The sequence below is a fragment of the Meleagris gallopavo genome, chromosome 10 (genome assembly GCF_905368555.1).
Source record: "Meleagris gallopavo chromosome 10, MGAL_WU_HG_1.1, whole genome shotgun sequence".
In the NCBI taxonomy this organism is placed as follows: Eukaryota; Metazoa; Chordata; class Aves; order Galliformes; family Phasianidae; genus Meleagris; species Meleagris gallopavo.
In genome coordinates, this window is record NC_139413.1 from 9,742,528 (window position 1) to 9,754,935 (window position 12,408).

At 36.9% G+C, this 12,408-nt stretch overlaps 1 protein-coding gene and 1 long non-coding RNA gene across 8 annotated transcripts in view; one reads left to right on the forward strand and one right to left on the reverse strand.

The window, feature by feature from the left end:
- The window catches only part of NTNG1 (netrin G1), a 149,862-nt gene that overhangs the window by 58,319 nt on the left and 79,135 nt on the right, over positions 1-12,408 (reverse strand). The window lies entirely within an intron of this gene.
- LOC104912293 (uncharacterized) overlaps positions 1-12,408 on the forward strand; it is a 263,844-nt gene that overhangs the window by 46,694 nt on the left and 204,742 nt on the right. The window contains exons 7-8 of the long non-coding RNA XR_014885083.1: positions 7,888-8,013; positions 10,085-10,244. This is a non-coding gene — a long non-coding RNA (uncharacterized LOC104912293). The remainder of the gene's footprint in view (positions 1-7,887; positions 8,014-10,084; positions 10,245-12,408) is intronic.

The window sequence follows — 12,408 nt, forward strand, 5'->3', positions numbered from 1 at the left end:
TAAAAAAGACAAACAATATTATCATCTTAGCCGCTTATCCTGCTAAACTTGCTAAATGGCTCTTCCTGCCTTAAATTTGTAAACAATTCATTCAATCAATGCCTCTCTGCAAATTAATTTATTTGTATGTGTTTATATATATGAAAACTTTCCTAGCTGGATCAGCCAGGAAGCTGCATTCTGCCTTCGAAGAAAATTCCAAGGAATACAATTATAAGAGAAAGGAAAGCAAACTGTCTACTCCCCTCTCCCACCAAAACAACAACAACAACAACAAAAAACAAGAAAACTCCAACATCGCCACCACAACAAACAAACAAACAAACAAACAAAAAAAACTCAACAGTGACGATGAAGGTATTACTTTACAAGAGTATGATTTAAAGTGGATGAAATAAAACAAAGTATATTAATCACTGAAAAAATAAAGGACTGATGGAAAATTGTTGTGAGCAGAGAACAGATAGTCAAAATCTAACATCAAGAGATATTAGCACAAGAAGTGCTGATAGTGTTACAGAATCCTAAAAAAACATCCATAATTCAAACTTAGCTGCGTACAATTTCAAGGAGAGTAAGGAGCAAGATGTGGTCACTTTGATTTTCTAAAGGACTACTTTAAAGACAAAGTGTAAAAATACATTTTCTTAAAAGTGTCAAAAATGAAGTTAACAAGAGACAGCTCACTGAGTAGAAAAATAAATATTTCAAAAAACCCCAAACTCAGACAATGTGTGGCAAAAGCCATTACCCTTAGCACTTCAGAATACTGGTAGTATAAAAGTTAGTTTGGGTTTGTGAATATTAGTGTTATACAAGTGCAAAAAAACCTGCAGATTAAAGAAATATGAAGAAATTGAACCAAAGATATTGTATCACCAACTACACATAACAAGTAAAGGAGTATAAGCACAAAAAAAGCCATTCAGAGGACTAACCCACACAGGCTCTGATTCTCAACTCACTCGCACTAATTTTTGCTGATGTCACTTCACAGACCTCAGAGATTAATCATGATTTCTATAGCACGCTCACAGCTGAATTCTGAATGAGGGTCAAGTGCAGGCAGCACTAAACCTAAAAAAGACCAATAGCAACTGTGGAAAACAAACAGGGTGTACTTTTGGAAGGTACTATGGGAATAACATGGTAATATCAAATTTTGTGCTGTATATGGAGAGATGTTTTTACTGATCTATTTACTTATTTATTTTTGGGAAGGCTGTGCTAGGAAATGGGCTATCTGTCCCAGGGACCTCATCAGAGGTGTGAATGGACAATTCACAGGGAGTTGCTGTGCAGGAGAGAAATGCCATTTGTGCCTGAGGGACAGACTTCCAGGGTGGATGAAAGTGGTAAATATACATAGAGGGACGGGGAGATGACTAGAGTATAATAAAAAACTGCTTTTTTGGGGGGGATAGGCCAAGATAAGGTAAGGGAAATAGAAAGTTTTAAGTTATTGAGAATAGATCATTTATGTAAAAGTAACATCCAGATAGACTGTGAGGAAGAAGACCCTTATGATGAGATATATTGGGTTGTAAGTCCAAAACAAAACAGAGCCTGGATTTCAGCTATTTCAGGTAACTGAATCAGAACAGTAGCACTGATCTGGCAGGAAAACTAGGCTCCCACCAGATTGTAAGAAGGGATGAGGACATCAGCCGGCTGTGGAAGACACATTACCGAAGTTCAGAGGCCCTCATCTATCTTCTCCTCTTTTTCTTTTTTTTTTTTTTTCTCTTCCAAAGAAGCTTACTTTTCTTTTTTAGCTTCAGAGGCAAGGAAATATTTTATTACCTTATATGGCAAAGTAACAAATATGAGGATAAATTACTACTGAAAATTCTAGGTAACACTTGCTATTTTTTTAAACGCTTGCTTTGAAAGGCAGTTCTTACTTGTCACTGCTTTGAATTTAAGTAGTAACAAAAGACATAATTAGTTTTGAATACAAAGCATATTAAACCCAAAATTTCATATAACACTTGCAGTTGCTTCTGTAGGAAGAGTCTGTTTGAGTTGCCTACATGTATAGGAATGGATAAGTTATGAAAACCTAAAACTCTGCATCCATACTATGTATACCGAACAAGTGCCAGATGACAGCATTTTATGCCTACGTAGTTTCTTGAAATCCAGAAAAAAAGTCAAGTGCTTCAAAAGGTATGATGTATACATGCCCAGAAATGTAATGACTGGGTATTAGTGGGTGGGTAGCAGATGCTTGAATGTGTGCTGGAAAAGGATGATTGAGGGAGCTATTTTGAGTAGAATAGCTTTGAGAATACAGGTTAAGGTGTGGCAAATGTAAGAGGATGCATGTAGCAGCCTTCGCACTGCACTGGCAAACTGTCTAGGGGTAAAGAAGCACAAAAGGGCAAAGCTATTGTGAGATACAATACGTGCTCATTACAAATGATCATAGAATCATAGAATGCCTGGGTTGAAAAGGACCACAGTGATCATCTAGTTTCAACCCCTGCTATGTGCAGGGTAGCCAACCACTAAACCAGGCTGCCCAGAACCACATCCAGCCTGGCTTTGAATGCATGATATTGCTTATTGATGAGCTTGTGAATTTGAACACCAAGTCTGCACTACGTTTGCCTCTATTTGGAAACTTCTCTCCCAATGTTTCTGTGGTCAGGGGTTTCACATCTTTCAGTTCAACCTGCAGGGACATTTCCTGCTTGGCCGCCTGGTTACAGCACACACAACATATTTCCCTCCAATGTGCAAATCCAATTCTGAATTGCTGGAGATTGATATGGCTGTCCAATGCTATAAACCCTAATTGTGTAGGAGAACAAATTTGTTTTTCTGACCACTCATCTTTGACAGACTCATTATTTTGTCATAGAGCAATTTAGGTGATATTTTTGGCGGTTATATAAGGTGTAGGAAGCATTCTGGCGTGTTCAAGGAACAGTTCTGTTTTAGTGGGAGAAGGAGCCCTGGGCACTGCGTTCCTCACAGATTCTATTTACATATAGACAAGTGACATTAAAATGCTGTAAATATCACTAAAGTAATTGCTAATAGCGTGCTGATTCACTTGCATGTGAGTGCCAACAAACAGACTGAGGTCACATGAGGGTATTGTTGAAGGGATCATTCATAAGAAAGAAAGACAAGAGATGCTCTTTGATACATTTTTTACAGCTAGCCATATGTTCCTCACTTAGATACATTTTTGGATCATTCTAGGTCATAGCCAAAGTTTATAAAATCATCTTAAAACAAACTTGCAAGCCCTCTGCATGGACCCTTCATTTCCACGTGCTGTAGCTCTGCACCCACAGGAGAGCTTGCCCAAGATTTGCTTGTCATAGTGCTGCCCACGCAATGTAGTGCACGCGCAACGTGAAGTGCCATCCCTACACAGTTTCAGTGCAGGGAAACATTGCCTGCAGTGGGCATTTGGAAACACTGCTAGCAATGATGTTACCTTAGCTGTCTCCCCAGTGCTAGCAACTGCTCCCAGCACCTTGCCACAGCTGTCCAAAAGGACCTGGCTGAGGTGGATGTGACACCAGAGCTGTTAACATTGCTGTCTATGCCATCTCTCTCAAGGTTACTAACGACCTTGAAGTAGCTTCACCAGGAGATCCAGTTTTCTAATATAATGTAGACAAAGATGGAATTTCCCTGCTGTAAATACACTTTAAATGATACCTCAGCCATGAAAGAGAAGATGATCAAGAAAGTAGAAAGTGGAAGTTAAAATTGAAACATCTTTAAAACGTATCATGAAATACTTGAGATAAAAACAGCATTGTATCTGAACTGTTTTTTTGGTGTGTGGTGTGATTTACATTTAGGCTGTTTTTACTTTATATTTTCCTTGTCATTTCATGAGACAAACTTGTCAAAACATGTAAAACCGTACAGATAAGTGCCAAAATTCTTGTACTGTTGAATGTACAACGTAAGCAACAGGAAAAAAAGACAAGTCCCTTTAAATGTCTTTAATAAGTGGAACATGTTTTCCTAGAGGCTCAGCCTCAGAATTTAATGTATCTATTGAATGTTTTTATTAATTACATCATAGAATTTTTCCATGTTGTGTCAAAGAATAAAAAATAAAGCATGCCAGCCCTTATCCTAACTTCCAAAGCTTAACAGAAGTCTTCACAGCTTTACTATTGAAGCAGATTTTGTGGTGATGAAAACAAGGATAAAGGGGACTATTGTGAAGAAATACAATGATTGCTGGCCAATTTATTTCTGTGAGGATGGAGGAATAGACAGAAAGAACACACATAAAAGAGGAAACAGATAATTACTGCAATCTAGGCTACCAGTTCTCCCTGCAGGGACGAGCCGTCTGAGGAACTTCTGACCTAAAAGGGTTGAAACAAGTAAGGACAGTTGGCAATCAGAAAATGGCCTGGGTGGTTGGCTGCAAATATGTCTGCTGAACAAATGTTCCGGCTCATGCGAAGCAGAAAAAGTCAATTCTGATTTTTATTCTGTATTTTTTTTGAGCTATATGAATACATCAAGTCCACATTGCTGAAAAGAATAGAAACCCCAAAAAAGAACTACATTTTTTTTTCTGGAAGTTATGAATAAAATCTCTGTAGTCTGCTGCTAAAATGTATCTGCTGTAGAGAAAGTGATGAAATGCGTATCCTTTCTTTCATTTGTTTATTTTAGGAGGTGCTTTTGGTCAAAAGAATTTTCCATGTCCCTTTCCCTGATTTTTTTTAATACTTCATAATCTCCTGCTGCAAATAAGATTCCTCTGTGGAATGGGGCAACAGCAATATTAACGAATAAAAAAATTCAGTGATAACAAAAATAACTTTGTGTAGGTATATATACTATTCTTTCATTTGCAAAGCAAGGACTAATGTTGGATCAGGTTTTTAAGCTGCTTAAATCTGTAAGTAGCTTTGTGGCTGGAAAAGAAGTTTAACCTGTGCTCGATAATCCTACGGCACCTTAGTACTTTAGAATCCAGAGATATATAGAAGCCTCTTCAACTTTATTCTTTGCTATTTTCATTGCTAAATTTGGGAGGAAATTGAATTAGATTCCCACAGGCAGTATGGAAAATTGGGGAAAATAGCTTCTTATTCTTCCTCAGATGAGTTTAATATATCTAGTGGGGAACAGCAAAACCCAGACTCAGAAAGCATGTTTGCCTTGCTTTCTCAGTGGCCTACTTCCAAGCACTTGGAGAGCTTGAAATTAAAAAAAAAAAAACAACCAAAGTCCAAAAGAACAGCATAGGAAAGAGGACTCGCTAGGCTCATACAAAAAATACAACATGCAGGACTTGCAGTTGCCCACTGTTTGCACTGAGCCAGCACACAAATGCTACATTTAACTATTAATGCATTTATTGTATTCACAAACTAGCGAACATTTTTGTAAGTTCTGATTGTTCAAATGGGAACCATCACGCTCAACGCTAGTCAATAGGAAAACAGAACTACGCACTCACTATGGATTGATCCCCACCTCAGCATATAACAGAGGATGCTGTCTGGGAGCTGCATGCTGCCTTCCTGAGGAAGCTGCAGCGGGACAGCTGCTGGCTCTGCCCTGCGGCCCCAGACCCTGGCTCCTGCCTTTCTGAAGGGGTAAAACCTGTGCCCTGCTGCAGAGTCAGCCCAGGGGTCTCCTACTGTATGTGTGCATTCTCCAGCTGCTTACAATAATCTTAAAATCAAAGACGGCATATTTTCTGCTATCATTACAAATATAGTATTATTAAAAATAATATTGCCAAGGAGCTAGTCCTCTAACCTCAAAATCCTGGGATTTTCACTGCTAGAAAAAAAGGCTTGCTGCCAAAACATGAGTCAACTGACTGGCTTTGGTACAATCTTCTTCCTATCTCAGATAATGTACAACACAGGGACTTTATTTAGGGTCATGGTGAGTACACAAGATGGAATCTACAGAAATGTTAGTTGCATTTACTGAAAAAATATTTTCATTTCTTTCATAGATCATTTACTTAGTCTGGTATGATTGGCCAAGGGAGCATACTGGCTTTCAAAAAATATTTGAGATTTATGTTTGACAGAGTCATATAATTTTACACAGCATTCTTTGGTGCCATCAGTTTTTGGAGTGCGCTATCATTGTAAATCAAAGTGATCTTGCAGAAAAACAAAATTGCTGTGAAACAAAATCAGAATTGGTATTTCTATAGGACTATGAATAGCAGATTATTACTATCAAGTGCATTTTTAATTTACAGATTTGAAAAGGTGTATCTTATGCACAGACCTGAAGTGCACACAATAAAAGCCTCTAGTGTCATACTGAATCAAAAATGTGATTTTCTGATGGCATAAAAAGTTCATATTATGTTTTAATACACTATTATGTTGAACTGATCTTACATAGCAGTGAAGCTTGCAATGAAAATCTTGCCTTTGTCATTTGCTTTTTCCCTAGAGTATTTTTATTTTATAAATAAGATAGTTATTTGGCAATATACTGCCATTTTCTTTTATTTCTCTGCTGTCAGAGGTTTATGTCTGGCATTACATTCAGCATACAAAGTGTTGGCCTCAGAGTCCTTTTTTCTTCTTTCATGAAACCACAATCCAATAAATTTTGCTTTATGTGATGTTATCATGGGAAAAAAAAAAAAAAAAAAAAAGTGCTGCTTCAGCAGCCGACCAGTTCAATTATTAAGCTAACATAAAAAATAAACAGCAAATTACAAAGATTCAAAGGCTGGAACCTTCTGTTTCCATGATGGTAAAACACTCACTGAAAAGACTTTTTTAAAGATTTCACTGTTAGTTTTCATCCATGTCAAAAAAATCTTTTATACTGATAAAAAAAAAGCCAAAACAGTCCTCTCCATGTTCATCACTATATTCTCCTCATAGAGAGAAGCTGTAGACTAGAGAAGGAATTCTTATCATGTTTAACCTCACGTCACCAAATAAATTGTAAATGTTTCTGAAATGCATTAGCTTACTAGATGTCATCCTTCAAAATGAGAAGAGGCAATAGAAAACTAACTAAAAATATTTACAGGCTACGTCAACAATGCTCAGAACTCAAACAGAAAGGTGACAATAATCTATTAAATGTCTTAAAAACACTTAAGCAGTTAAGCATGTGAAGCTTCTGATTCTAGATGCAAACCATAAAGATGAATAGATAAAAAATGTTCTATTGCTTCAGTCTTGTAAGTCCATGGTGTAAAAATAATCCAACAATGCTTGCACCCAAAAGTAAAGAATAGTTAATTCCAAGTTATTTCAGTCTACCATGCTAGAAATACCTATATTTGACATTAGATACTTAGATACACCTAGCCAAGTGGAATCGCTGAACATTTTTTCTAATTCACATTTCACATTCTCTTGTAACCAGCTGCATAAAAAAGATTTTAAGTTTCAGAAAGCAGTTTAGTTCAGGAAAGGAAGGGAGATACTATTTAATATATTCCTACCTAATACCTTACTAAGGCTAAGAACCCATAAATGTGCTTGAGGATCTTGTTGATGTGAACACAGTAAGAAAATTTGCCATCAGTAGGATAACAGCAGTGATTTCCCTATGTCTCTTTCTGAGTCCGTATAAAGCCACTCGCTGAAGTATCTAAGTGTTAAAACTGAAACAAATCTGCATGAAAAAGAGAGCTGTTGTTAGCTGCTATAGAGAACAAATTTCCTTCACCTTTCCAAATGCTCAGTTTTTTTTTCCTTTTCTTCAGAGATATTAGTTTTCAAGGAAATGTGTCAATAGAGCAGCTAGAAGATCTGCAAGAGTTTGCCAGCAGTGTGTTCCACAAATAATTTTACCCATGAACACAGATTCTAAGCTGATGTAATGAAATTATGTGCATGTTGTCTGAAATGTGGTGTAATTTGTTTCCATCTTTCATTTATATTATTCTAGACTTGCTGTGTTTTTAGAATTGAGTACATGATAATGGCAATTGAGAACATGGAATAAAAAGTGGGAGTCAATAGAAGATGAGAAGTCCAGGTGTGATCTCCTTTTAGAGCCACAACTGTTGAAAAGGTAGGATGTTGGTATTTTATGGATTTTTTTCTTTGCATCTATTATGCTGTAACATTTAATCACGGAAAGAGGAAGATTTTATTGTCTACCTGAAGAAGTCAAAGCTGAGGACAGTCATGTCTTTCTGGGAGAGGAAGCAAAATCTCTCACTAAGATGAACATTAATAATGACAATTTCTTCTAGTGCTGCCAACTGAGCAACCATTGCTCCACTGGCAGCACCAGCAATGCTAGTGATTGTTTTGGTAGTATCCTGTTTGCCAGTACTGTGTTGCTGTTGGCCTAATGGTGCAAAAAATGTCAAGGAATACAACTGCCCAGCAGAATTTGAGTGCTATGCTGTAAGAACTCGTTCTGTCATTCTGTATTGTGTTGTGTATAACAAACAGGTCTGTGCCATAACCTGCTAGACAGTCATGAATATGATGGAAAAGCCTCAGATGAAAGGTATAACAATGTAGCACTACAAAGTTTTGTAGAGTAGAAAACTCAGCAAAAGTTAGAGAGTCTTTAGGAGTCACTGTTTCTCCTATTTTCCCTTTTATTTTGATACAAATCTGTACATTAGATTTGAAGGTATTAAATTGCATTGCATATCACTGCTTTATACTTCATTGATAGACTTTTTTTGTTTGTTTTAATTTAATTAATACTGGTCTTACATTTGCTTATCAGCAATCCCAAGAAAGCTGCTTTAGGTTGCTAGCAATTGCACCAAGCTTCCTGTCTTTATTTGGAAGTAGGATTTCACAGGATCAGCTGCCAGCTGGTACCCTGAAGGTTTTTTTTTTTTTTTTTTTTTTTTTTTCCCATTGCATTGCTGAAAAGGAACAATTTGTTGTGTGGGAGATCTAAAATTATGGACATTAAATTACTGTCCAGGAGGACATGCTTACAATATCATTCAAAAATGTTTCCTAACTCTCTGAAATAGCGGAAAAACCCTTTCTTCCCTTAGGCAGAATTATGCTAAGTGAGCTGTTACAAATTGTTCTGGAAACAATTAATGCTGGACAGACATGTGAGATGCAGAAATACCTTTACTTTCTTCAGCATAAGAAAAGACGCATGATGCAGCACCTACTGTGTCACAGTAGAGAATAAAATGTTTTCACAAACCATTGTCAGGGAGCAGCATTTCTGCTACATGAGAAACAAGCAAGGTTAATTTCATACTGATTGCTGTAACTTTTTGAGGACTATAATAGAGAAAAGCAGCATAAAAATATCTGTGGTGTGCACAGAATTCCACACCAGGGAAACCAGTTCTGCGAAGCAGTACATCTGTTGCTCTTTTCAAAAGATTTTAAAGCATTTCTGTTTAAGAGACCTCCTATGAACTCATTTAAAGTTTTGAATGTGCCTCCGGTACTTAGTGCTGCAGAATGATATCTATAGACGACTGATGGATGGACTGCAATGGCTTGCCTCTGAGGGAGACAAACAGGCCTGTCGTGCTGCAAGCAGTGTGCCTGGGAAGGGCAGTGGGTATGGTCCCCAGAGAACAGATCCTCATGAGGGGAGTACAGCATCATGCTGATGCCAAACGCTACCATCCCGGCTGGGTGTCCCTTGCATGGAACGAAGGCTGGAGGGGCAGGTGGGGTGTTTAGGGCCCACCACACTCATGTCCTACTGAGTGCCAGGTTTCTCTGGAATAAGGGAGACCTCTCTGAATAGCAATCAACGTTAGTAACAGGAAAGGCCTTTCTGCTGTTCCTGATGCCTGACCATCCTGACATGACTCTTTTGGCACTCGACTTCGTAGATATTTCTAAATGATAAATACTGACTCTAGTTTTGTATTTTAAATACACAGCCTACCTTAAAACTAACACTTGATTTTGAGAACTAGCTTAACATTCCTCTTTTCAGATTTATACCTGATTCCTCACCTGTACAGAAACCACTGCCCAAGAATCATTACTTCAAACACTCTGAAGAGCCCATTTTACACAGGTGAAATTGGTCCTACCACCCCAGGGTTTTGCTGTTCTGCTTCTTGTCCTTGATCTTACTGCTAAGTGTTGGTTGAGTTTAAGAACTTTGAATTGTATCTCTCCCTCTGCAGTGCTGCCATTGCTGTATGTTGCCAGAAAGAGAAAAGCACCTGGCATACTCCATGCAAGAGCTGCATCATCCCAGCTTTGTTCTTGATGTAGTCAGATGGTAACTCATTTTGATGCTTCTCACAAAGGGTAAAGAGAAGAAAAGACTTACTACATGAGCAGGTTAATTAATCTCTTTCTGAAAAATCATTTTGCTGAACTTTTACTTTAGTGCTAATGATAAAGCACCAATATTCTTCTCAAAAACACCTCTTCTTTTTCAAAGCATCTATTTTCTTTTCTGGAATGTGTTCTGAGATACTCGTGAATAAACTATCAAAACAACAAGCTCTAAAACTAACTGTTCAGAGCAAGTGAATCTGACTAAGTATTTCAAAAGTGGCTTTGTTCTCATGTTTTCTTGAGTAACATTAATGTTGATTTTTAAAATGCTTAGGACTCACAGCTCCATCTAAAATAACTGGGAAGTGAATGTTTCTTATTACAATCAAAATAGACACTCCAAATCCACTTTAAAACATTGAAAACTATTTCCATTCTCTCTCTCTTTTTTTTTTTTCCTCTCTTCTTATTTCCATCTTGATTGGAAGTCACAACTTGGAAAAGTGACAAAACTGAACAGAACATTTCTCCTTGTTTATCACGCTAACTTCCATTTTCTAACTTTCAAATTCCATACAATATAAACTCCTTGTCAGAGTATAATTCCTTCTAGAATTACTGTGGTAAAAATTATTTGCCAGTAGAGCTGTGAGAATAATTGATTTTTCAGTTCACTTGCTGAACTGAAAAAAAAAAATGGGGGAAAAATCACTTGTGTCAAATGAAATGAAATGTGTGGTTTTATTTTCAGGTTTTAAATGAAATTTTTGATAATTTTTTAAAGTTTTTTAATATTTAATTTTTAATTTTAATTTTAATTTATATATATATATATTATATTTCCAAAGCTAAAATTTTGCCTTTTTATGAGGCTTAAAAAAAGTTAGTAAAAATTTTTTACTAATGTAGCATGAATTCTGAAAATATTTCTACCCATCCCTAACAGACGGTTGCTCTTGTGAATAATTTATACCTCAAAAATACCCATTCTTTCTGCTGCTGAAAAGAACTAGATGAGAAACGAGTGATTTGTGTGTGTGTGTTCTGCTTGAAGTATGCCAGAAGCAGTTTACTTCCCACAGGCACCTCAGATACCAAAAAGGTATTGGGTCATCCTATCTCTAGCCCTGTTAGTCTAATAATACAGCATAGTCAAATTATTTGCTGGGACTGATTTTAAACTATTCAGGAAATAAGATTCTAACTGTATCTTTTCTGTAAAACTACTCTTTCACCTACTGCATTTCAATTACTAACTTCATGTAGCTGAAAGCTTGTTTTCCTTTTCAGAAATACCCTATGAATATTGTTTAATTATAGACAATACTTCATGTTGTCTTGAAGCCATTAAATTGTCTAGATTCCTCAAACATTCTGTGTTACTTAAGTCAGTGGAATATTCAAAGTTGTGAAGACTATATATGTTCGTTTCTAACCCCTATGATTCTGTGATTCTGTGACTATGACATTCCATGTAATAGACAAACTGAACAACTTCCTTTATATTTCAAATATTTCAAATCAGTACTCATATTCTGTGACTTCCACCAAGAAACTGTTAGAACTGAAAATTTAAGGAATAGATTGTAAGTTATGAATAATGTAAACCTGTCATAGAGGAAAGCAATTGAGAAATACTGCTGACAAAAACAATCAGTATATGTTTATACTGAAGAATAAACCTTTGCATTTCTATCTTGCCTAACACAGCTTTTAAAATCCTATACAAATTTTATCCTTTTCCCTGAAATGTCACACAGGCTTCCTCAGCCTCAAATGTGAATGAAAAGTTATGGGCTGTTTCTGTTCTCATAGAATATTTGAGCTAATCTGGAAGTAAAATGTATGTGTGTATATATATGCATAGTAAAAAACAAACAAAAAACCAAACAAAAAACCTAGCAGATGTAGGCAGGGGAAGAAATTAGATTTGAAAAACAAAGTTGTCATTAACACAGGGCTGTCCATCAGGACCCATTTGTCAAGCAGCACTATATTGTGAAGAACAGATGTAATGAGATGCCTTGTGGGCAGACTCATCTTTGGGGCTCATTCAGATGGTGAATGACAGTTTCTGGTCTTAAAGCATACCTCAGACCATGGGCAGGAGACCATTGCTCAGTTTTGTTTGCACACTGGCAGAAAGATGCCATACAGGGAAAGGAAGAGGGATTTGTCCTGAAGACCTGACTGGTAGGAAAGGACAAGGTGCCCAGCGAGGACC